General features: G+C 47.6%; 1 protein-coding gene across 1 annotated transcript in view; it reads right to left on the bottom strand.

The window, feature by feature from the left end:
* Nucleotides 1–24,334, bottom strand: part of LOC119175650 (alpha-1A adrenergic receptor) — a 54,332-nt gene extending 29,998 nt beyond the window's left edge. Inside the window, exon 1 of the mRNA XM_037426570.2 lies at nt 24,142–24,334. The gene's annotated coding sequence lies outside the window, so the exon portion shown is untranslated. The remainder of the gene's footprint in view (nt 1–24,141) is intronic.
* Nucleotides 24,335–24,629: the final 295 nt, after the last annotated feature.

The following is a 24,629-nucleotide window of genomic DNA, read 5'->3' as shown; positions in this document are numbered from 1 at the left end:
CACGCATCCGTTCAAACTTTTTTCAGGAGCGCAGTCAACGTGCCCGTCACGAATCGTCGCCGAATCCTGCTGGCGCCACATTTGCATGCGTTTTCAGCGACGCTATAAAGCACCGGGATAAGAGGGGCCATTACCGCCGAGAACTTCCTTCCAGCGCCTCTCGCGTCTCGCATGGCGCCCAAACACAAAGGCCCGCAAGCGCTCTCTTCCGTATATCAACACGACCGCGAGACACGCTTCTTTTGCGCCATTTCATAGTTGCACCTAAGTGTGTGTGTGCGTATGTGCGTCAATGTGTGTGTGTGTCTTTTTTAGGTATGTGCTCACAAGCGTTCGGTGCTTTTATACTTTGCGAAGCATGCGGAGCACCGCAAAGCACAAGGATATAAATTTCAAGAGCGTTCGCGCTTTCTTTTTTCTCTTTTCTGTGGTCAGTGCTCTGAAAGATTCTATTGAAAAAGAGCTACTTGTCATGAATGGGAGCGTTGATTTGCTTAGAAAAAAACAGTGAAACGTTTAAATCTGTTGAACCTGAAAAGGTGCGTTCAGTTTGTTTTCCCAAAGCAAAGATTATATAGTGCTTCATAAGAGTAAGGCTTTATTTTCAAGGTTATTGTGTATCTCTTTGTGTTTCCTGATTTCTGGCGAGGACGGTCCCATCGTCTGTCAAGTAGCAGTGTTGCTGGCATACACTGAACAATGAAGCGGTGCTCGCTGGAATAACCTGGCCTGTGTTTTATTGCGACGCGTACGTTTCAAGGTTGAAGGCTAATGTGACGTCTTTCTATATTGTGCAGGAACCACCACTCGGATTTCTTGAAGCCTCTTCTCCCTCGTCGGCGCTTGCCTATCTATGGGCTGTGGAAGTTTGAGGCTCTGCCGACGCCCTGGTTTCCTCGCGTCCAAGCAAGCGGTCAAAAACCTCGTCTTAAAGAAAAGCTGCTGTTCAATCAGTCGAACTCAAGTTCCGAAGAGGAGTACAAGAGATTTATTTACGTTTCTACAGTTTCGAAGTTGGTTCCAGTTGTGATCTCTCATGCATCTGCTTGCGTTTTTATCCCTTTGAGTACCCAGATTCCAGGTCCAGAACAAATTCCGCCATATCCACGAAGTGAATGATGATGAGTGGGCGAAGCTCCGGAGGTAAACCTGGTAAACCATGAATCCTCTGTACATTTTGCCCACTCGATTTTATTACATCGCTCCCCCTAGTGTACGTCGCCGCACTAAATCGAACGATTGCCTTCAACCAATGACACGCGCCATATGTGACATCATTCCTATTTTATAAGATCTCGCGTCTTTCATCAACTACAAGTACCGCTTTCTAGTTTATAACATCTTGCATCTTTTCATCATCAGCTACAAGTACCACCATCTAGTAAACACTACAAGAACTAAACGAGAGGTGGCTACATACAGGAGACGGTACCGCCATCTAGTGAACACTGCAAGAACTAAACTAGAGGTGGCTACATACAGGGGACGGTACCGCCATCTAGTGAACACTGCAGGAACTAAACCAGAGGTGGCTACATACAGGCTACAGGGGACGCACAGCCCACGCCCTAAGGAGCTTCGCCCCTAAAACAAGGGGCAATGTCTCCATCCGATCAGCTGTCGAGTCCCACCAGTCACCTTGCTGGCCTCGCCCCCAATACACACACGTGCGCCTAATATTCTCGTGAAATTGTCTTTTCACAGAAAACACGCCTCCAGCATGCTGTATGCAGCGAGGACGTCCTCTGGGAGCTCGATGACCACGCAGAGTATCAAATGGCAACCGCAGGTCCTTTCCACCTCTCACTCCAGAGCATGGGTCTGTGCAGCTGGCGCTGATCCGTCCTGTCAGCCGAAGACAGAGCCGCAGTCCGAGAACCCACTTGCACGTATTCGCAGCGCTTGGCGACGTGGCCGTGATTGGGGCACAGAGGCTCGAGGTGACGTATTTAAACTCCACAGCGGCGACAATGGTGTGGTTCTGAGCAGAGTATGACGCCTCCCGCAAAACAGCAGAGCGTGCGCTTACGCTTTTCTTTCTACGGCAGTGGTTGTTTTTAATCGTAGTGGTTGTTCTCGAACCATAGGCGATCAGAGACGTCGCAGCCGAAGCCAATGTGCCGCTGGAGAAACTCCCGCCGAAATCGGGCGTTCGCTCCGGTGAACGCGCGCCCGCAGCCATTACGTTCACGCTGCAGCGACGTTGCAAGTGTTAGGCATCGTGAGCTAACTCGGCAGCGTGGTTTACAGGATCCACCCGCCACCAGCGCTTGAATTCCCGTTACCGATTTAGCGTTGCTTGGAACGCTGTCGGACCATCGGTACATAGTTGCTGCCGGTACTCGGCCTCAGGGCCTGTTCTTGCGCCCTGCCCGAATGCATCATTGGCCCGGCGATTACGAGCTCTCCCACGTTTCCACGTTTCCACTGCAGGGAGGACGGCAACAGTCGTAAGTTATTCAATTTAGAAAATTCAAAATACAAGACAAAAACGTTACAATCAACATCACTTTCACGGAGTCACCAGAGCACATTTCAGTCTCCCTCGCTGGCTTGGTGGCGTCGGATGGCTCTCCCAATGAAATGGTAGTGCCTGCGTAGTCGAAGTAGGCGAAGCTCACACACCATCTTTGCTTGTTCTTTCCAGCGTAATATTGGCCATGTTTCCGCGGTAACAAACGTGGTGCCTGACGCGTGGCATGCCAAAACGTAAGCGTGCGCTCTTTCGAAGCGAGGAATTTTTTTTTGCTGCTCTTTACAACATTCCGCACCACTTCCTTTTATTTCTAAGAAGACGTTTGTGGAACGACCAGGGTGGTGAAGTACTATTGACCCTTCATGAGTTGTTTGGTAAGCCGCCCGACAATCTAGAAGGGTGCATTGCATCACATCAACTACAATCAAGATCCTACTACAACCGTGGTAGGCTCAAAAAAGCAAGAAGAGGGAAGTGAGAGAAATAGGAGCCTTTCATATGAACAGCTGACCCACGAGAGCCACAAATCCAGAGAGAAAATGGTAGCCAGCGTCTCTGTCGTGATTTGTAGTCGTAGTGCTTTAGATGCGAAGTGTCTCTTGCTTGGAGCTAAATCCCACGAGGTGAGGCCGGAGTCAGCGTCGGCGTCTCCACTCACACTACGCATGCGCAACTCTCCTCCTTCCATCTCTCCAACAGCTGCACGATACTTTCTCCACTTCTCGCCTACTATCTGCTTGCGCTCGCCGCGCCCTCTCTCCTCTAGGCATCCATCAGTTTCCTAACCCCTCCTTTCCAGGAGGGTGCGATTCGCTCCTAAGTAAGGGGGGGGGGGGGGACGCTTTGCGCTAAATAACCGGCTGTCCTCCACCGGTTTCACTGTCGCTGCAGTTTCGTGCATTATGTTCCAGTGTTCGGTGGCACTTATTTACTGCGTTAGCAAATATATGGGCACTCTCGGCTGGATTCTGCCGCCGGCGTCAGCGTTATTCACCGTACACACACACACACACACACACACACACACACACACACACACACACACACACACACACACACACACACACACACACACACACACACACACACACACACACACACACACACACACACACACACACACACACACACACACACACACACACACACACACACACACACACACACACACACACACACACACACACACACACACACACACACACACACACACACACACACACACACACACACACACACACACACACACACACACACACACACACACACATATATATATATATATATATATATATATATTGTTAAGCGGTTTATTGACGGACACTCAGCGATGATTCACGACAGCGACAGTCAATGCGGGGATCGACTCTCTGCACGAGCTGCTCTTCTTCTTAAGAAAAAGGGCGACCCACTAGAAGGCGCTGAAGAGGATGACCCACTGTTCAAAGGCTTTACCACAACTACCCCGGGTACGAAAAGGGAGCCGCCTGGCGACCTAACAGCTGGTTACAATGAGCGGGTCATGGTAGGCCTTGAGGCGCTCCACGTTAACAATGTCGCGTCCTCGACGACGCATGTCCGAAGATTGTTCGATGGGTTCAATCAAGTAGTTGACTGGGGAAGTGCATTTGACGACACGGTAGGGGCCTTCGTATTTAGGCAATAGTTTTGAAGATAGGCCAGTTGCAGTAGTAGGGATCGAGAGCCAGACGAGCGCTCCAGGGAGGAATGTGGGTGCAGTAGTACTGGCGTCAGCGCGAATGCTTTTTTGCCGCTCTTGATCATGCGCAGTAAAGGTCTTTGCAAGCTCTCGACATTCTTCAGCAAGCTTGGCTGTAGCAGAAATAGGTGCCCACTCAGACGGATCTGGCCTGTACGGAAGTATCGTGTCGATGGTGTGTGACGGGTGCCTTCCATATAATAAAAAGAAAGGTGAAAAGCCAGTAGTGCTCTGAGGGGCGGTATTATATGCGTAGGTGACGAAGGGTAGAATGGAATCCCAATTTGTGTGATCGGCGGTGACGTATTTGGAGAGCATGTCGCCCAGCGTACGGTTGAAGCGTTCTGTGAGGCCATTCGTCTGCGGGTGGTAAGCAGCAGTTTTGCGGTGAACAACGTTGCACTCTTTGAGAATGGCTTGAACGACTTCAGACAGGAAGACACGGCCTCGGTCACTGAGCAGTTCCTGGGGTGGGCCGTGTCGCAGGATGAATCGTTGGAGCAGAAAGGAAGCCACATCGCTCGCTGTAGCCGCGGGAAGAGCGGCCGTTTCGGCGTATCGCGTGAGGTGGTCCACAGCAACAATGGCCCAGCGGTTACCAGCCGACGTTAGTGGAAGTGGCCCATACAAATCGATGCCAACGCGCCCAAACGGCCTGGCAGGGCAAGGTAGAGGTTGCAGACCTACCGGCGACAGGTGCGTTGAAGTTTTGCGGCGCTGACATTCTATGCAGGAGCGAACGAATTTCTGCACGTAGCGGTACATGCCGCGCCAAAAGTACCGTTGGCGAATGCGGTGGTAAGTCTTCGATACCCCGGAGTGCGCACACTGCGGATCAGAATGAAATAATTCGCATATGTCAGAGCGCAGACTGCGAGGTATGACTAGTAGCCACTGGCGGCCGTCACCGTTGTAATTGCGTCGATGGAGGAGGTCGTCGCGAACGGCGAAATGGTGGGCTTGACGACGCAACGCGCGAGTGGATGGAGTGGATGGATCAGTCAGCAAGTCTATCAGTGAGGCAATCCATTGATCCTTGCGCTGTTCAGTAGCAATAGCATGAATGCTAATCGAAGAAATGGCAAGGTGAGACACTGAGTTGTTGGCATTGTCGTCAGGCAAGGGAGAGCGCGACAGGGCGTCGGCGTCAGCATGTTGCCTTCCATTGCGGTACAGCACGCGGATGTCATAGTCTTGCAGGCGAAGTGCCCACCGGGCGAGACGGCCTGAGGGATCTTTCAATGACGACAACCAACATAGTGCGTGGTGGTCGGTGACGACATCAAATGGGCGACCATACAAATATGGTCGGAACTTTGCAAGGGCCCAGACGATTGCCAAACATTCTTTCTCGGTGACTGTGTAATTAGTCTCGGCTTTAGTAAGCGTACGGCTCGCGTACGCCACGACATATTCCGGGAACCCTGGTTTGCGCTGCGCAAGGACAGCGCCGAGGCCGACACCACTGGCATCCGTGTGTACCTCTGTAGGGGCCGTAGGGTCGTAGTGGCGGAGTATGGGAGGCGACGTCAACAAACGACGAAGTGTTCTGAAAGCGTCGTCGCACTGTGATGACCACGAATGGAGAGGCCCGTTACTTCCGAGAAGCTTCGTCAGCGGCGATATTATAGTCGCGAAGTTTCGAATGAAGCGGCGAAAGTAGGAACACAGTCCTACGAAACTGCGCAGTTCCTTCACGGATGTCGGCTTGGGGAACTCGGTCACGGCCCGAAGCTTGGTTGGATCAGGGAGAATTCCGTCCTTGGACACGACGTAGCCGAGTATTGTCAGCTGCCGAGCTGCAAATTGGCACTTCTTTAGGTTCAGTTGCAGAGTGGCGTTTCTCAGACGCGTTAAAACATGCCGAAGGCGTTGAAGGTGCGTCGAGAAGTCAGGAGCGAAAACGACGACGTCATCGAGGTAGCACAGGCACGTGTGCCATTTCAGGTCACGCAGAACTGTATCCATCATGCGCTCAAAGGTGGCGGGCGCATTGCACAGCCCAAACGGCATAACGTTAAACTCGTACAAGCCGTCGGGGGTGACAAAAGCGGTCTTTGGTCGAGCGTCCTCAGCCATAGGTACTTGCCAGTACCCTGAGCGCAAATCAAGGGATGAAAAGAATTCTGCTCCTTGCAGGCTGTCGATCGCGTCATCTACCCGCGGTAGTGGATACACGTCCTTACGAGTGATCTTGTTGAGGCGTCGGTAGTCCACACAGAACCGCACAGAACCGTCCTTCTTCGTGACGAGAACGACAGGAGATGCCCAGGGGCTGCTAGAGGGGCGAATAACATCGCGGCGAAGCATGTCGTCGACTTGCTCGTTGATTACACGGCGTTCTGTGGGAGATACGCGATATGGACGTTGCCGCAGCGGTGGCTGTGCGCCTGTGTCGATGCGATGCGTAACGGTGGATGTGCGGCCGAGAGAAGGTTGAGCGACATCGAAAGAAGAGCGGAATTCTTCCAACAGGCCCAAAAGCTGGGAACGCTGGCCCTGCGTAAGGTCGTCGGGTATGCAGGGACCGAATATATCATCGGATGATGAAGCAGATGTCGAAACAGCACCAAGCGTACAGGAACTTTGGTAGTGCATGTCATCGGGTTGATCCATAACTTGCGCGTCTTCGATGGGTTCCACGCTGCCGAGACATTCTCCTCGCACCAACGTAACGCTGTACGGAGATGGGTTCACAACAAAAATAGTGGTGCTGCCGTGAGTGAGTTGGACGGTCGCGAAAGGAACCAGCAAGCTTTTTCTTATGAAAACACGATGAGATGGCGAGAGGAGTGCAGCGGTGTCAGAAAGGCTTGCGCAGTAGAGCGACACCGCAACGGACGAGTTTGCAGGCACTTGAGTGTCGTCTCTGACGAGTAACTTGCTTGCAGCGGATGGACTGTCGGCCGGCGTCAAAGAAGAGAATGGCGCGAGTTCTATTTCTGCTGGTGCGCAATGAATGACGGCGTCGTGGCGGGAGAGAAAATCCCATCCTAGGATGACGTCGTGAGAGCATGAAGAAATTATGATGAATTCGACCGCATACATCACGTCCTGAATCATAAGGCGGGCTGTGCACATCGCTGTAGGGTGAATTCTTTGGGCGCTGGCTGTACGGAGGGAGAGCCCGCAAAGCGGCGTGGTCACTTTGCGCAGTAATCGGCAAAGTTTTTCGTCCATCACGGATACGGCGGCTCCAGTATCTACAAGGGCAGATGCACGAACGCCATCCACAAGCACGTCTATCACGTTCGACGGGCTTTCCTGAGGGCTTCCGCAGTTCGACAGCGTCGCAGCCCTTGCCTCGTGGACTGCGACGACTAGTTTTCCTGGTCGCCCTCGAGTGGACGTGGCCGCATCGGTGACAGTGAGCGACGTCGTGGAGATGGTGAACGGCGGGTAGACGGAACGGGGCGGGACGACGGTGACATAGGCGGCGGTTGGTCATAAGAGCGTCTTGACTGGCTGGGAAAGTTGAAGGCGACCTGCGGTTGCTGCACACGATTGCAATATCGTGCCACATGACCGACGCAACCGCAAGCAAAACAGATGGGGCGATTATCAGCAGTGCGCCATTGGTTTGCTGGTCGCATCCATGTCGCAGAACGCGATTGGCGAGCCGGCTGCTGATATGAGTGCATGGTAGGCGGCACTCGGGGCACGTGGGTGACGCCGGCGTATGTAGGCGAGACAGGTTCTCCAAAGGCCTGGGGCCTCGCGACGGTTTCGGTGTAATTTAGCGGAACAGTGACAGAAATCGGTGGGGGCGGCCTGGCAACAACTTGGGCGTAGCTGAGTGGCACAGATGCAGGACGTGGCTGGTGGTATTCAGGGACGACCTCCGCGATTTCCTGCTGAATGGCTCGGCGGAGCGGAGGTAGAAGTGTACTTGATGGCTGTTGAGCTTGTTGTGGGGAAGCAAAAGCCAGTAGAGAGACCTGGCGGGCAACTTCCTCACGCACGAACGACTTGATTTCGGCGAGCAAGGTTGCGTGGTCTGGAACTGCTGACAAGGCCGAGAGATCAGCATCACGTGGTGGCGGACGACGGGTCATCAAGCGCTGCCGCCGCAGCTCGTCGTAACTTTGGCATAACATGATGACTTCTGCTACAGTGCGGGGGTTCTTTGCCAGGAGCATGGTGAAGGCATCGTCGGCGATGCCTTTTAGAACATGCGTGATTTTGTCAGCCTCTGACATGTTCGGGTCGACTTTCTTGCACAAGTCAAGGATGTCCTCGATATAACTTGTGAAGGACTCACCGGTCTGCTGGGCTCGTTCACGTAAACGCTGTTCAGCTTGCAGCTTACGAACAGCAGGGCGGCCGAACACGTCGACGACAGCGGTTTTAAAAGCGGACCAAGTTGGGAAATCAGATGCGTGGTTATTGTACCACATTCCGGCCACACCCGCAAGGTAGAAGAACAGGTTACCTAGTTTAGCTGCCTCATCCCAATGATTGGGGACGCTCACACGTTCGTACATGGCAAGCCAGTCCTCGACGTCGGTGCCATCCGCGCCGGTGAAGACAGGAGGGTCGCGGATGCGGGGGACACCGGGACATGGCGGCGACGTAGGAGGAAGGGTTTGCTGGGCGGCGTCTTGGTACATGGTTGGAGGCACGGTACGGGATCGAAGCTCCAAGGGCATCGAATGCTGACCGAAGGTGTTTGAAGGGCACAGCACTCTCAGCACTCTCCACCAAATTGTTAAGCGGTTTATTGACGGACACTCAGCGATGATTCACGACAGCGACAGTCAATGCGGGGATCGACTCTCTGCACGAGCTGCTCTTCTTCTTAAGAAAAAGGGCGACCCACTAGAAGGCGCTGAAGAGGATGACCCACTGTTCAAAGGCTTTACCACAATATATATATAGAAACTGGCTTGAGCGGACAAACGTGCGAAAACTTTTATTAATGCTACGTTTCGGCCGGGGCCCGGTTTTCGTCAGGGAATACATTGCAAAGGTGAAATCTACTGCTTATATACATTGGGGGCCCCCAACACGTGTCTATTTAATATCTAATGTCACATATATGACAGTGGTACACAAATCAACGCGTGAACAGTATCGCACAGTATATATATATATATATATATATATATATATATATATATATATATATATATATATATATATATATATATATATATATATATTTACTGAAGAAGTTTTCCCAATGGGCCAAACGTACTTGGGAAGAGAAGAAGCACATCTTGGCGGTTGTCGGTTGTCTTAATTTTAAAATTTTATATATATATATATATATATATATATATATATATATATATATATATAAAAGGAAAAGCAGTGTATACCTAAGGGCTTGTTTTTTAGTGTTTTGACCTAATAACACACAACAATGCCAAGAAATGTATAGGGGAAGTTATTAGAACCAATGTAAAGTAAATAGGAAGAAATAAAAGTGGGTGAAAAATTGACTTACTGTGAGCAGGAATCGAACCTACAACCTCCGAATAACGCGTTCGATGCTCTGCCACGTAGCTACCACGGCGGCTATTCCCCCCAGCCACCCCATTGGGTTTATATGTGAATTTAAACGTGGGAGTGTCAGTCAGCGCCATCTGTAGCCATGGCGGAGAGTGTGGTACACTCTTTTTATAAGCCTGTATGTCGTCACGTAGCACGTGAACTTATTACGAGCTGGCAGCTGACCAATAGTCCCTCGTATACTATTGGAACTTGTTTGAAATTTGAACGCTCGTGACTAGTGTGTGATCGTGGCAAGTGTTGTTGTGTCGACGCACTTATGTATTCCTATTTCCCCAAAATAAACATTTTAATAATACCAAGTATAATATAATCATAGAAACTCTTAAATCTCAATACACCAGAAGAAGAAAGTGTGCTGGTTTATACCTGCTGACCAGATAATTAGTGTCGTTTAAGTGGGATTTTAAACGTGGCTGATACCTTACAGCAATGGCTCTGTTTCAACTTACTTTAGGGTTCCGCCCACCGAGGTGATTAAGGTAATGAGCACAGCGTCGAAAATTCCTGTGGTAAGATTCGCGAAGATAGCTTCCAAACAACTAAGCCAGAACCAGATGAGTCACACCTTTCACCAAGGCTTTGTTGAGACGTAACTAATAAATATTGAGCTCGATTTTTTTTTCTACTGCCTGAAACAACAAGAAGTTACAGGACCAAAGAACGGCTCTTTATTAGACAAATGCTCGCCTAGCAGCACGCTTACGCGAGCTATTTTTACCAACGAGCCGGAAAGACGTCCCACTAGGCCTGACGTTATACTCCTCGTACCTATATCAAGACACTGCGGTGTGGCGCTCTTAACATGAAATCACTCTAAACGCTGCACAGCGGCTACACCACACCTAGCTGTAGCAGACGATCATCGTTCGCTTGGTGAAAAGTTCCACAGCAGTGCCACGGCGTCGGGAACTGAAGCCCGCTATCTTCTTGAACGCGAAGCGGGAAGTTCTGAAACTGAAAAAGTATTTATAAACAGTGATCTCTCGCACCTTGCCAGTGGCGTTAACACCCTCCTTGCGCATGCGCATCCTCTCCCTTCTTTCTCCTCTTCTACACTCACCGTCTCTCGGCTCACAACGCTAACGCAGGGAGCCTCTGCTAGTCTACGCTCGCTTCCTCTTTTGGTATTTCTCCCAGCACCGTTTACACCGACATCGCGCATGCGCGTCACCTCCCCCTCTCCTCTCCTACGCTGCCCCTTTCTCGCCTCGTAAAGCCAACGCAGGCACCGTCTGCTAGCGAGATCTTGATAGAAAAAAAAAAAAACCGACTGCTCGTGCTGCATGCTCGTCACCTTCCCCTTTCTCTCCTCTCCTATGCTCCCCTCTCTCGCCTAGTAACGCTGACGCAGGGACCGTCTGCTAGCGAGTTTCTTGATTGAAAAAACTGGCTGCTCGCGCAGCAGAAGCGTTCACGGGCCACCCCTTTATATAGGCACTGGATCTTGACCTCCAAGGTTGTGCCGCCGAGAGCTTTCTGCTGTGAGTAGTTAAACAATAAAAAATTCGTAGCGTACGCGTTCACTAAAAGCAGACTGTGGGTGTCTTTGTCCAATCGAAGTGTTCTGTCTCTCACTGCCAATCAGCAGCGATTAGCAGGTTCCAGTCGGGAACACCGGTTCATTACTGCGTGACTTGTGGCTCCCCAGGTATCTTCTGCGCAGCGCCGCGATGAGCGCCAGCTCCAACGTCACCGCCAGTGTAAGCGTTAGCGCGAGCTGCTTCGCATCTATAGAAGATTCCCTTTAGTGGGTGATGACGTATCTTATTGCAGTAGCAAGCCCCGCCGCGGTGGTCTAGTGGCTAAGGTACTCGGCTGCTGACCCGCAGGGCGCGGGTTCGAATCCCGGCTGCGGCGGCTGCATTTCCGATGGAGGCGGAAATGTTGTAGGCCCGTGTGCTCAGATTTGGGTGCACGTTAAAGAACCCCAGGTGATCTAAATTTCCGGAGCCCTCCACTACGGCGTCTCTCATAATCATATAGTGGTTTTGGGACGTTAAACCCCACATATAAATCAATCAATTATTGCAGTAGCAATTATATGGACACTCTTAGCTGGATTTTACCACCGGAGTCGGCGTCATGCCCTGTATATGTATACGTATCTATATATATGAAAACGCAAGAAAGGGAAAAAATACAAAAAAAAAAGACTCAGGCATGCGGAATCGAATGTGGGACCTCCGCGTCGTGAATGCGAGGTGTTAATCACTGAGCGACCAAGGGATTTTCTTTTGTTTATTGCCTTCTTGACTACAGGTCAAGTTAATTTGGCAATCACACATCGCACGCGTTTCATGTGCGTTAACGCATCAAATAAAGATATTACATCTTTAACACAGTCGGTAGTCTTGTACACATCTCGCACTTTGATAAAAGGTTCCACTAAACACTCATGAACGGATAGAAATCTTACATCACAGTGTCTGTACGATAGCATGCTACGCCAAACCGAATGAAGACCAAGTAAGAAAATAACGTCCGAATGTTGCACAGTGAGTGAGTGAAACAACTTTATTGACGATCCGGCATAAAGGGGGAAGGGTAAGGGGGATTAAAGCGAGACACTAGCGTGCTCGGACGTCCCGGAGCAGCAACCTACTCGCGTCAAACCCGTGGGGGCGCCGCTTTCGGTCACTGGCGTTCCAGGATGCTAAGCACGTGCTGGACCACGTCTCTTTGATTGCCTGGCTCTCGGCTGATAATTTTGCTGCTTATGGCAGTTGGCATTACGTCTTGGTTACCTGGCGAATGTTGCACAGAACTATCACAAGGTAAAAAAACGGATTCCATGTGGAGTAAGAGGTAAATCTTTTTTTAAAGTCCTGTGTAAAATATTCCAAAAGAAAATGACATTCTTACAATCAAAGAATACATGTTCACTGGTCTCAGGTTTGTTACACATGAGACAGCTGCTTTCCCATGGTGCATGCATCCCTCTCTCTTCAAGCGACAACTTCACTGGCAAGGTTCCCGTATGAAGTTTGAAAAAGAAAGTTTTGACATTGGGTGGTGTCCACAAGTTTTTCACTCGCTTTAGTACGTCTTGTCCATATGATCTTTGATACTTTGAACGGTAATGGGGCACAGGAAAAACATTCTGTTTTAAGTCTTTCATAAGGCGCTTTCTTTTCACTTTAGTTAGGTAATCTATTGAAAACCTTGCCCTTAAAAACAATATGAGAAGACAACTTCGCGCAATAACGGTGACAAGGTGTGTCGTTTACCCCTGTCTGAAGATACAAAGAAGTCAGACACGTGGTGTAATAGCGTTGTTTGAAATAAAGAACGTAAAAAGCGTCTCTCTGGTCTCTTATTAGCAGGAAACGCGATATTACTGGGTTAAGAAACAGATGACACAAAGACAGCCCTCCTTGTCAAAACAAGGTCGCTCTAGATGTTTGCTCCCATGTAGCGCTCCATATGAACGTGGCGAATACCCTGTGGATTTCATTATTGCTTTTACACGAACAACTAAGTACTTGTGAAAGGTGATGTTACATACAGCTGACTGAAAGAAAATGAATAGGTCACGACCACCCCATCCTTCGGCTGTCGCGCGCAGTTCCTCAGCCTTTTCAAGCTAAAACGCTTCACTTTCTTGATGCCTGTCCAATGGTACCCCTAGGTAAGGACCAGGTTCGTGAGCCACTGAATATTTCCAAAGGAACTGGGCGTGAGGTCCCAATTACCATGTCATAAACCAATGTTTTTTTTTTTTTCATTGTTCATAAAGCTTCCATTCGTGTCACTCGTGTCACTTTTTTTTGTCATTCTTTCGCTTTTACAGCTTGAAATGTATGCGGGTAACCATTTATTTCGCGGTATTCTTCTGTTGACGTAAGGTGTCCTTCGGTTCACATGCTTATTTGTTTCGTTGGCCGTTTCACTCATGTTCTGAAATGCTGTATGCGTCTTTCGGGTGTTCAATCACTCGATCCTGTACGTGTTATTGCCCCTGTGTCCTACCTCAGTGTATTATTGCAAATGCTGTTGGGCTTGTTTTTTATGTTCCCGTCTTGAGTTAACACTCGGCCGCATGTGTTGTTATCATTAGACATATGTGCATTTGTTCTGTTTTCTTTCTTTTTTTATTATTATTTCTTATTTAGGTTGTCGACAGAAACAATGCAATGTGTAACATTGTAATGTGATGTACCCACTCCTGCCATGGCTCCCAAAAGGCAGCCGGCAGTATCTGATAAATAAATAAAAGTAAAATAAAAAATAAAACCTTTCAGTGATTTTTGATTATGAAGTGACGCCATCTCTAATAACAGCAAAAAAAGGCAATATCGTTGGTGTATGCCGAAACACGCACTTCACATGACTGCAACCTGAAACTATTAATCCCTGCGTGGTGAATTCCTTTCTGACACAGTGACTCTGAAAATAGAGCAAAAAGCAAAGGACTTTAAGGGCACCCTTGGCGCACGGGGTAAAGTACTTGTATGCGCTGTGAGCGTTCTCCATTTACAATTGAATTTGTGGTTGAACTTTTGTATGCCAATCTAATACCTTTATATATGATCGCACCAAGACCAACATACTCTGCTAGCGTGAAGAGTACATTGTGTAGAATCATGTCGAAAGCCTTTGCAAGATCAATTTGTAACATGACTACTTTCAGAAGTGCGGCGTCACAATAGCCCAAAAGGCTTCTGGCGACATGAATATTCGTGAATATGCTCCTACGCTTCATGCCGGAAGTCTGATGTGGCCCGACCAACTTGTATATAACTCCTTGCAAACTCCTATCCAGACCTTTCATAAACACCTTATAATCTACGTTTGTTAGCGTGATTGGCCTGTATCCTGTCACTTTGCGTAAAACATGTTGCTCTTTTCCTTGAGAGGCCAGCACAGTGTACGCACGGATAAACGATGGAGGCAGAGTTCCTCGATCAAAAGACTCTGAGAAAATCTCATGCAATGCTGCGGCCATATCCTCCTTGAACGCCTTGTAAAAGGTGGCATTAACGCCATCTGGAGTGGGCCATTTGCCCATGCCAAGATCATCTATAGCCTTTTCAATTTCCTCTATACTAATCGATCGCTTCTAACGATCGCTTCCAACGTTACATTTATCCTGTCACAGGCCTGCACCCTGCGTCGTCATTTGTGCCAGCAATACTTTTCGCGACTGCCGCTACGTGGTGATGCGGTGAGTAGCGAAAAAGCTATTTCATGTGGTGATTAAAATACTGAGTCATTTGATATGGGCGCTTAAAGCAATGTTAAAATTATTTTCAGCCATCGCTCTACGCAAAACTCAAATAAATGGGTGCTTCGCCAGAGTTGGAGAGTCTCTTTAATGAAAAGCAAAATGGGCATCATTACAATCAAAACAAAGCAGTTCGGGGATACATTGCAATTCACCGATTTCTTTTAAAAAAGTTAAGTGGTAAAAATTACGCATCAAAAACCACTCCAGAAATGATTTTGAAGCACATTGTATAGCTTCAAGAGCTGGCTTCACATGTATAAGCGCCCTTCGTTGGCATTATCGGAATTTGTAGTGTCCTTCTATAATCAGTTGGACCATCTATGAACCTTTGGTCTGTGACGTTGTGATGGTGCCTCCTTATGGCGATATGTTCGGGTGTTCTTTGTGTGCTTGCGCAAGTACACATATCTGATGCAAGTTGGTAATAAATGTCAGTTGAAAGTTAGCCCTCCCTATTTTGTCAGTCGGCTTGGCCGTTCCTTCTTTCTTGTAATGCATGATACCAGTTCAAAAACGAGAGAAGTGTTTTTTTAAAGAGTACGCGCTATGTGGCATTTAGCACATGAGCACGAAGGAACCAGTTAAAAAAAAACTGATGCCTGTAGTACTGGTACTTTTGGTGAGACTGAGGGCCTGCGACATGAACACGAGGGACGTGGCGTAGATTGGAAGCCAGGCCAGTTGCATCGCTAGTACTGCCGCTGTTAAATATTCAACTGTTCGGAAGTGGGGTATGTATAAGCAAAATGAGTTATCAGCCAAACGGAAAGTAAAAAAAAGCTAATAACTGGGGGTGACACGGCGGGACGAGTTTTGTGCAAAGGTTACGGCACGGCACATACTCCAGTCACTGGGGTCTGCTAAAACAGGCATACCAAACACGTTATGCCGCTCAGATTATCTATCTAAGGGTGGTAGATAAATTTAACTTGCAGAAATATGTAAATCGTATATAATTGATGCAATTAAGAAGTAAGCTACATGGCAGGTGCACAATATAAAACCAGCCATCAAGAAATGAGTTAATTAGTGCAGCCGAAAGGGCCTCTGTATCGAAAGTACAGTGGTGAACATTGAATTCAATGATCTAGCGTGTGAAAAAAGTGGGCCTCTGAGTGGCTGTTACTAAAAGTAGTTAGAACAATTTTCTTGGCTAATATGACATTAAGAGAGCGTAGGCACCATAGTCGATCGGTAAAAATGCAGTGTGCTCGCAACAAATTCCGTGAGTCATTTTGATTAAGAACATGAAGGTTAGAAACGAAATGTAGCTCCTTTTTTCGCGACAACCATGAACATCAGATAGAGCTGCTGTGAGCGGCAAATATGATGATGTCTTTTTTATTTACTTATTTATTTACACTCGTACCCACAGCGCCATTTAGGCATTACAGGGGGGGGGGGGGGGGTACACAGAGAATTTAAAAATCATACGTTTCATGAACATGTAACCACCAAGGAAGTAACCACCAAACCACCACGACCACCCGTAGTGTGAAAACATGCTATGGAGCAAATACCAAAACGGTTTTCATTTCGCTCACTTACGTACAAGCACACGCACGAGACAACGTTGTGCCACTGCTGTGAGAGACCCAACTTTCGTCAGAACTCGAACCGCAACGGTGACATCAAGGCACTCAATGCGATATTACTTGGATGTTTTCCTACGCGTGGCCGGTAAAACCGTCAAATGCGCCATGTAAATTATGTTGCGCTCAATCACTGGGAACGTTATCGTGAACTCGCCGGTAGTTTTCAGAGTCGCCGATAAACGGGCTTCTACGTAAAAAAAAAGAAATGGATAATAAAGATCGTTTTGTCTAGCCTCTCCAAAAATGATCTTCTCTTTTTACGCCTCAATCGATTCTGGCGTGACACCCTGGCGGGCTTTTCCCGGTAGCTCCATCTATCAGCAAGCTACGAGTTGATGTGATGTCCGCATTCTGATGTTTAGCATCACTTGTGTTGACGCCGGTCAATTTTTGCGTTTGACGAGGCAGCTAAGAAAACGCCAGGCCCGCGCAGAACACGCAGTCCTGTCACAGCGAAAGCTTACATAGAGGCCTTTCAGAGCCTTTTCTTGACACTCTTTGAGTAACTGCTCCAAGCACACTTGCTGGGTACCTACTACGCCATAAATAATCGTAATTTATGTGTAGTAGGCTGGCATTCACTATGCTATCCTCCATCATTCTTCTGAAAACCGTGGTATGCGCTACATCTTTGCTAGGAATTGCGTGCAATGTTTATGCAGTGGCTGACGACGATGAAGAATTATGCCTCAAGTGGGTATGCCACAGTCAATAGGTGAACAAGAACAAGCCTTTTTGTTTGGTTGGATCACTGGATTACCCACTCCTTACGCGATTGGAATTGTTTAACGCCTGGTTGTTGACTTCATGCGAAGCCTAAAAAAGGTCTTTGTGGCAGGAGCCACTTGCATTCTTTTAACTCATTTTAGCACGTCCTGCCTTTGACCTCCACTGTATTTCTCCCGATAGATAATGAGGATGGTTTGCCATTTGACTTAGTAATGTTAACCTGTTCAACTTTTTATGGTGAGCCCACTTGGCAAGATTTCACGGCGATTCAGATGCACGACCCTCAGAATGTACTTCCGGCAGTGCATTTCGATATTCGTGACACTTCAGGAAGCATAGGATTCTGTTTCCAAGTGGTTGTCGAGGGTTGAACACATGATAGCTTTCAATGATTTTTAAAATTGGTGTCTATTCAGTAGGACTGCCGCTACTTACCTTTACATCATTGCTAATGTACATAGTGTCCAGAAACAAGCCATAAAGCAGAAAAAAAAACAGCGTGGCTCAATGATAGAATACTAGGATGGCACGCAGCGAGCCCGGGTTCTAATCCCATTGTGTCTTTTGTGTTTTCTATTTACTGAGCTTCTTAAATGCGAATGCATTTCTTAGTCGGGCTATGTCAGGCGCCCGTCAGGATCCGTCCACCGCCCTCTCCCATAGCAACATCTGCGGGCAGTCACCCTCAAAAAAGATGCTTGTATTGTCTGCATAAATTACGCACTTTATCAATGGGTCAATATTTACTATGTCAATGATGTACAGTATGAAGAGGTACGGGCCCAATATGCTCCCTTGCGGGATGCCTGTTGTTACAGATTTCAACTCTGAAGGGTCCCCAGCTATAGACGGTTTCAAGGTCGCAAGCTTTGTACCCAAAAAATTTCCTGTGACCTCATTTACCAGCTCCTAATGTCGAAACTGAAAGCACGTTTTCAAGTTTTTTTCTAGGGTAAAGAAAGTTTCTCTTTCATTTTTGACATAAAAAGAACGCACGTAAAGTACAAGAGAATGTTTTACAATTTTTATGCAGCTAAAAAACATTTATTTGATATATTTGGTCAAATAAGGGAAGAAAACTGTGGAAAATCAGCGGGCTGTTTTCTAAAGCTATGGCTGTCCACCGATGGTAATAAGGCACATTGGTGAACAAAACCGGAAGTCTTAAAGGGGCTGTGTTTGTAAGCATGTAAAGGGTCTATAGCTACGAACTAGCATCTTTGTTGAAGGTAGGATGTAATTAGATTATGAGCTACGCGTTTCTAGCGTTTGCGCTGCCAGTGTTTGCGTATCGTTTGTGTTGACAAGACGCTGACATTGTGGCCCTCAAGTACAATGACAGATGCAGTGCTTCGCCACTTCTCTCACCGTTCGCTTTCTCTTCTCTCTGCGCTCCACCTTCCCGTCCGCTCGCGCCTCACTCTCAACCCTTCGCTGGCTGGGTGCCTAGCTCTCAAAAAAACATTCGGAAAAGTGGGCTCGAGACGCCGCTGTGAAACGCCAACGCCGAGCTGACAAGGCCATTTCTTTTGTTCACTGCGTAGTATTTTTTTAACTGTGCACGCAAGCTACTAGAACCGGAAACGCGTACCGCGTTTCTCACGACAGAAAAACGCCACGTGTGGCGAATGGCGCTATTGGCTGCACGGTGTAAGAGAAAAAAACAAACAGTGTTCTTCTGACGCTGGGTTCTCACGTGCGAAACGCTACGCAATGCAGTCGCATTTCCTCACGATTTCCTTCGAAGAGGTGGGAGCATTTTTTCTTTCTAGAAAGGCGGCAAAACACGCTCCACAGCGCCACCTGCTTGAGGTTGGGAGGCCTGTACTTCCGTCAGTGGGGAGTGATTTAGAGGAACAGGATGTCCGAAAAATGTTCAGTTCTGTGAAATATATATAGATAAAGCTGGCGAGAGGAACATAGGAGGTGACAACAAATACCAAGAACACATCTTCCTCCGTACAGAGGAAGCTGCTGTATTTTCTGCGGTTTCTCGAGCTGCAGACAGCACGTCCTCAAAAATCTCATGTCGGTGACATTTGAGGTGTTGAAAGGCGTTTACATGCAGGTAGGGATCGTTCAGACATTTCCGTCTCCTTGCTACCGGAGAGGAATCTTTCACTTGAATTTCCTGGTTTCTGCATCATAAATAAAGATTCCATGAAGCGTCCGGGTGTTTTCATGTGGATTTGCATACGCACGTTCAAAGAATGCACTTCAAAGAGGACTTCTGTGCGGATGTCGTTGAACATGTGAAAAGCTTTTTAAGGTTACTGAGGTTGAGGCTTGGGCGCGTTTTAAATGCGAAGGATTTCTTAGCGAACTTCGGCGAGTTTGACCATATCTATCTATCTATCTATCTATCTATCTATCTATCTATCTATCTATCTATCTATCTATCTATCTATCTATCTATCTATCTATCTATCTATCTATCTATCTATCTATCTATCTATCTATCTATCTATCTATCTATCTATCTATCTATCTATCTATCTATCTATCTGTCTGTCTGTCTGTCTGTCTGTCTGTCTGTCTGTCTGTCTGTCTGTCTGTCTGTCTGTCTGTCTGTCTGTCTGTCTGTCTGTCTGTCCGCCTAAGACTTTTAGCTCTCCTTGCCGTTTGGATAATAAGATCTACAGCAAAATTGGTGTGACATATCATGACTGTATGACAAGCATAAGTGACTAGTCATAGCATGACAATAATCACATGTATGTCATGAATGTCATGATTTACACATCAAGAACTTGCGGATTCTGCGGTGGTTGCGTTCACATGACATATCGCAAAACTGGTATGCCATGACATGACTGCATGTCAAACATAATTGACAGGCTCTCACGTGGAAATAATTACATGCGTGTCATGTAAGGTCATGACTACATACCACGCTAAAGAGTCATTATGTGCTTACGGTCGTTTCGCTAGCTTCACATACATCAAATTTGGTAAGACGTGACGTGAATAGGTGACGAATGTATATGAGTAGTGCAAACAAGATAATCATGACATGCACGTCATGTAAGAACATGACTACATGCCACGCTCATTATGTGCTGGCGGTCGTTTTGCTAGCTTCGCATGAATCGATTGATTTATTTGTGGGGTGTAACATCTCAAAACCACCACATGATTATGAGAGAGACGCCGTAGTAGAGGGCTCAGGAAATTTCGACCACATGGGGTTCTTTCACGTGCACCTAAATCTGAGCACTCGGGCATACAGCATTCTCACCTCCATCGAAAATGCAGCACCGCAGGCGGGATTCAATCCCATGACCTGTGGGTCAGCAGCCGAATGCCTTAGCCACTAGACCACCATGGCGGGGCTCTTCACATAAGTCAAGTTTGTTATTACGTGACATGAAAGGATGATGAAGGTATATGACAGCTGCAAGCATGATGATCATGACATGCCTGACATGTAAGAACATCATGACTACACGCTATGCTTATGATGCGCTCGCGGTTGTTTTGCTAGCTTCACATATACCAAATTTGGTATACTTGAAGTGAATAAACGACAAAGATAAATGACACGTCCGAACATGATAATCATGACATGGACATAGGTATACTTGCTTTGGGAGCACAAAGGAATACCCCCAATCAGGAGGTACAGGGTGACATGGGATGGACATCGTTTGAGTGCAGGGAAGCTAGCAGAAAGATAGAATTTGAGGAGCGATTGAGAAAAATGGGAGAGGGGCGTTGAGCTAGGAAAGTTTTCAGCTACTTGTACACGAAGAACGTTGATACTAAATAAAGGAAGCCAACTCTGAAACTGTCAAGCAAGTATTTAGACAACAGCAGAATACCAAGCCAAAAGGAAACATTGGTTAAGAAGAAGGTGAAGAAAACAGAGAGGGACATGTGGAAGATGGGAAAAAGATCTACGATAATTCTCGGAGTAGGTCTCTTCTCTTCGAGGCTAGAACGGGAGTATTGCTGACCAAGACGTACCGAGCGAAGTACGAAGGTACAGACACGATATGTAGTGCGTGTGGAGAGGAGGAGGAAATGGCTGAACGTTTGATAACGTTCTGTAATAGGCTCCACCCTATAGTCGAAGATAATGGCGCCAAATGTTTCAAATCATTGGGGTTTAGGGGCAGTGAAGACAAAATAGACTTTAAATGAGTAGAAACGACCAGGAGGAGGCTAACTGATTAGTGGCTACAATCGAGGTGCGAGTGATATTCAATCCTTAAACACACAGTGATAGTACTTAACTTTATGGCTAGGTGGCGTGAGCCACCGCCTGAAATAAAGGGCGCAACCGGATATATTTGTCCATCCATCCATTCAACAGTGCTATCTCTGGCAGAAAAGTAGAAATCAGGAACGTATGTCACACCTTTTCCCTTCCCGCCCACGCGCTGCCGCTCGCTTACGCGCTCGTGCAGAGCGCGTGTGGTTCGTTTGAGTCCCCTCACAATGTACCGCCTGCAGTGCTGCTTCAAAAAGATCTCTGAGCTGGACAAGCACTTTCTGAAAAGCTAATTTAACAAAAGGAGTAAAGCTCGTTAGACACGTTCATGATTCGGAGCAGACGACACAAGACGAGGACGCCCGAGTCACTGCGAAAAGCATTTCTCAGATCCGTTAAAATACCAGATATGGCGTATGTCTCGAGGTAAGTCCCATTGATGACTCGCTCGCTGGATTCCGTGCCGACTGGTTGTGCCCTCGCGATCTCCGACGTCAGCGTAGCTCTGGCCGACTGGGCTGACTCTACGTCATCTCCTGACGTCGATCTCCGACGACAGCGCAGCTCTGACCTACTGGACTTGCCCTACGTCATCTGCTGACGCCGACAAGAGCTCTCACAAGTCGTTCCCCATCCTCTGACTCCTGTAACCGTGTTTCCATCTTTCCTATCTCTCCTACCCCCTCGATATGTGCTCGCTCGCTGTCCCAGCACATCTCTCTCTCTCTCTCTCTCTCTCTCTACCTTTAATTCTATCATTTTGATTCCTCCTCACCCCCATCCCTTGTGAGCTACTGTTGAGGTGTCTCACCCTGATGCAGACAGTTACGGGGCTCACTTTTCTCTTCTTTTCCCTCTTATAGCCACATCTCCCATTCTGTAGACAAAAAGTCGCGCACCCTATCGATGTGCTGCGTTGACGTTCATGAAACTCATATAATTGTTGTTTTTATGTGGTATCAACCGTGTACTGTCTTGTGTGAGGGTTGGCGGCGTGCTAAAAATAAATAAAAAGCTAAAGATTGTATAATTTCGTGAATAAAACTACATTCTCTTACGAAAAAAAGGAGTTAATGGAGAAATCCAAGTATTCCAGGTACTGCTATGCCCAATGTGGGCATTCCACGATGACGCTGTGGCAGAGGGGCTCAATCTCAAATATTTCAGTGATGAAGCGTGCTCGAGTGGCATGGCATGAATCACCTAGGAAATTCAGCGGGGCGTATAGGTATACCACTTCTAGAATAAAGTTCTTGAAGACTACGAACTCTAGTACGTAGTCTTCAATCACATTTGTTCTAGAAGCGTTCTTCTTCAAATACATGAAGTGTAACGGCTCTTAAGGTTTTTTTGTAAAGCAGTATCCTGCATTTATTAGCGCAATCCTCGGCAAATAACGGAGTAGAAAATGTGAGGTTCCTAGTAATAAGCCTAGTAATAACTAACTATGAACAAATGACTAAGCCTGGTAATAGCTCGGAATTTATGAAACCAATGCAAGTTTATTTTTTATTATGTTTTACACATAGAAAGGGCTGTGAGCCTGAAATAAATACAGAAATTATTTATCGCAACAAATTCATAGGGCTTCCAGAAAAAACTACCTATGCAGTTAATAACGATTAGGCTAAGGCAGTCTTGATGGACAACTGTGGAGGACCTTATCAAGTGCTTTAAAAATCAATAAGTGTGGGTGCATGAACACCCCGGCACCTAATTCAAATAATTGTGTTTCATATGTGTTGCCGAACTGGAAACCACGTATACAATGCAACTATATGATCGCTTAACAAGAAGCGGGTGCTGGAGCTGACGTTTGGGCAAATGGACTCGTCTGTCAGTGCAGCAACTTGATAAAGACGAATTCGCTTGCTGAAACGTCGGCTCCTCCAATACGAATCTCTCATCGCAAGCTTATATCTTCCGCTCTTGCCTCTCTTTTGGAATGCTCGGTCAGGTGCTTGATTACTGCACGTCAGGCTAAACAAACGCTGGGGGATAAAATGAGGCCGGTATCGCCAACTATACGCTGGCGTCACATTCATTTGGCGTTTTTTTTTTTGTTCCCCGAGGCAGCATCTTTCCACTCAATCACTCACCACAATTATTTTCACAGACCATGATGCTTTCTGCCATCGCCATCTCCAACTTTTTCATTGGGTGATGAAACAGATAGGAGAATGTTTTTCATGCTGGTGAAGCCGTTTAAAATATTTTGCAGAACACTTCAAGTTCTCTGTACCTTCAAATGTTGCACAGAATGAAAAGTGACATAAAACGTTTGCTTTTTAATAACACTTTTGTTTGCGCCACACACTTGAAAAGACCATTTATTCCCCGTTCCACTTACCAGCACTAATTACATTCTTGCAGGTAAGCCGCTTGAATACCAACTCGACTTTATTAAGGGGCATGTCCGCGAAAAAATCATCATAGAATAATATGTCGCTTTTCCGTTTTGCGACTAGTGCATTTAATACACGCTTTCATTAACAGCGCAGAGACATTGCGAAAGTTGCACAGAGCCCCTTTCACCGTGGTTATCACCACTGTCTTTGCGCCAAAAAGAAAAAAAAAGAAGAACGTCGAACAAACAATTTCTCTTGAGAAACGTGAGATCGGGGGACAGTGAAACACTACGCAAGCAGCGCCGTCGCAACTTACCATTTCTCGGCGGTGCGGCGAAGGACGAGGCCGGAATGAAACGCCGCCCGAGGCCCGCGAGGCACTCACACGAAAGAGAGCGAAGCTTCGTCGGAGCGCCTCAGGGTCAAAAGGGAAATCAGTACTGCGGGATGCGGGGGAAGTTGCACGCTTCGGAAAGGCGGCGGCCTCCTCGGGTGGCACCAAAAGGGACTCGGGAGGAAAGGCGTGCACGCGCGGCTACGACAGCCTCGACGTGGCAACCGGCCGCACTAGCGCCACCTTTCGCAGCCGATTCAGCGAAGCCGGCGCCGCGCGGGGCCTTCGAACGGCCCGAGGGCTTTTGACTGCACAGCCAGAAATGGGAGTTGCGACCACCATCATTCGAATTCGCCCTGGTAGCGGCCTGGTCACGGAGCTCGGGTTGTTACCCGAAGGTCGCGGATGCGATTAAATCATTCAAGTCCCGTGTCTTTCATGAGGAGAAGGGATCGAAATTCGCGGAGCCC

This window comes from Rhipicephalus microplus, chromosome X (assembly GCF_043290135.1).
Source record: "Rhipicephalus microplus isolate Deutch F79 chromosome X, USDA_Rmic, whole genome shotgun sequence".
In the NCBI taxonomy this organism is placed as follows: domain Eukaryota; kingdom Metazoa; phylum Arthropoda; class Arachnida; order Ixodida; family Ixodidae; genus Rhipicephalus; species Rhipicephalus microplus.
Note: the sequence above shows the minus strand (reverse complement) of the source record. Positions and strands in the feature narration are given on the sequence as shown.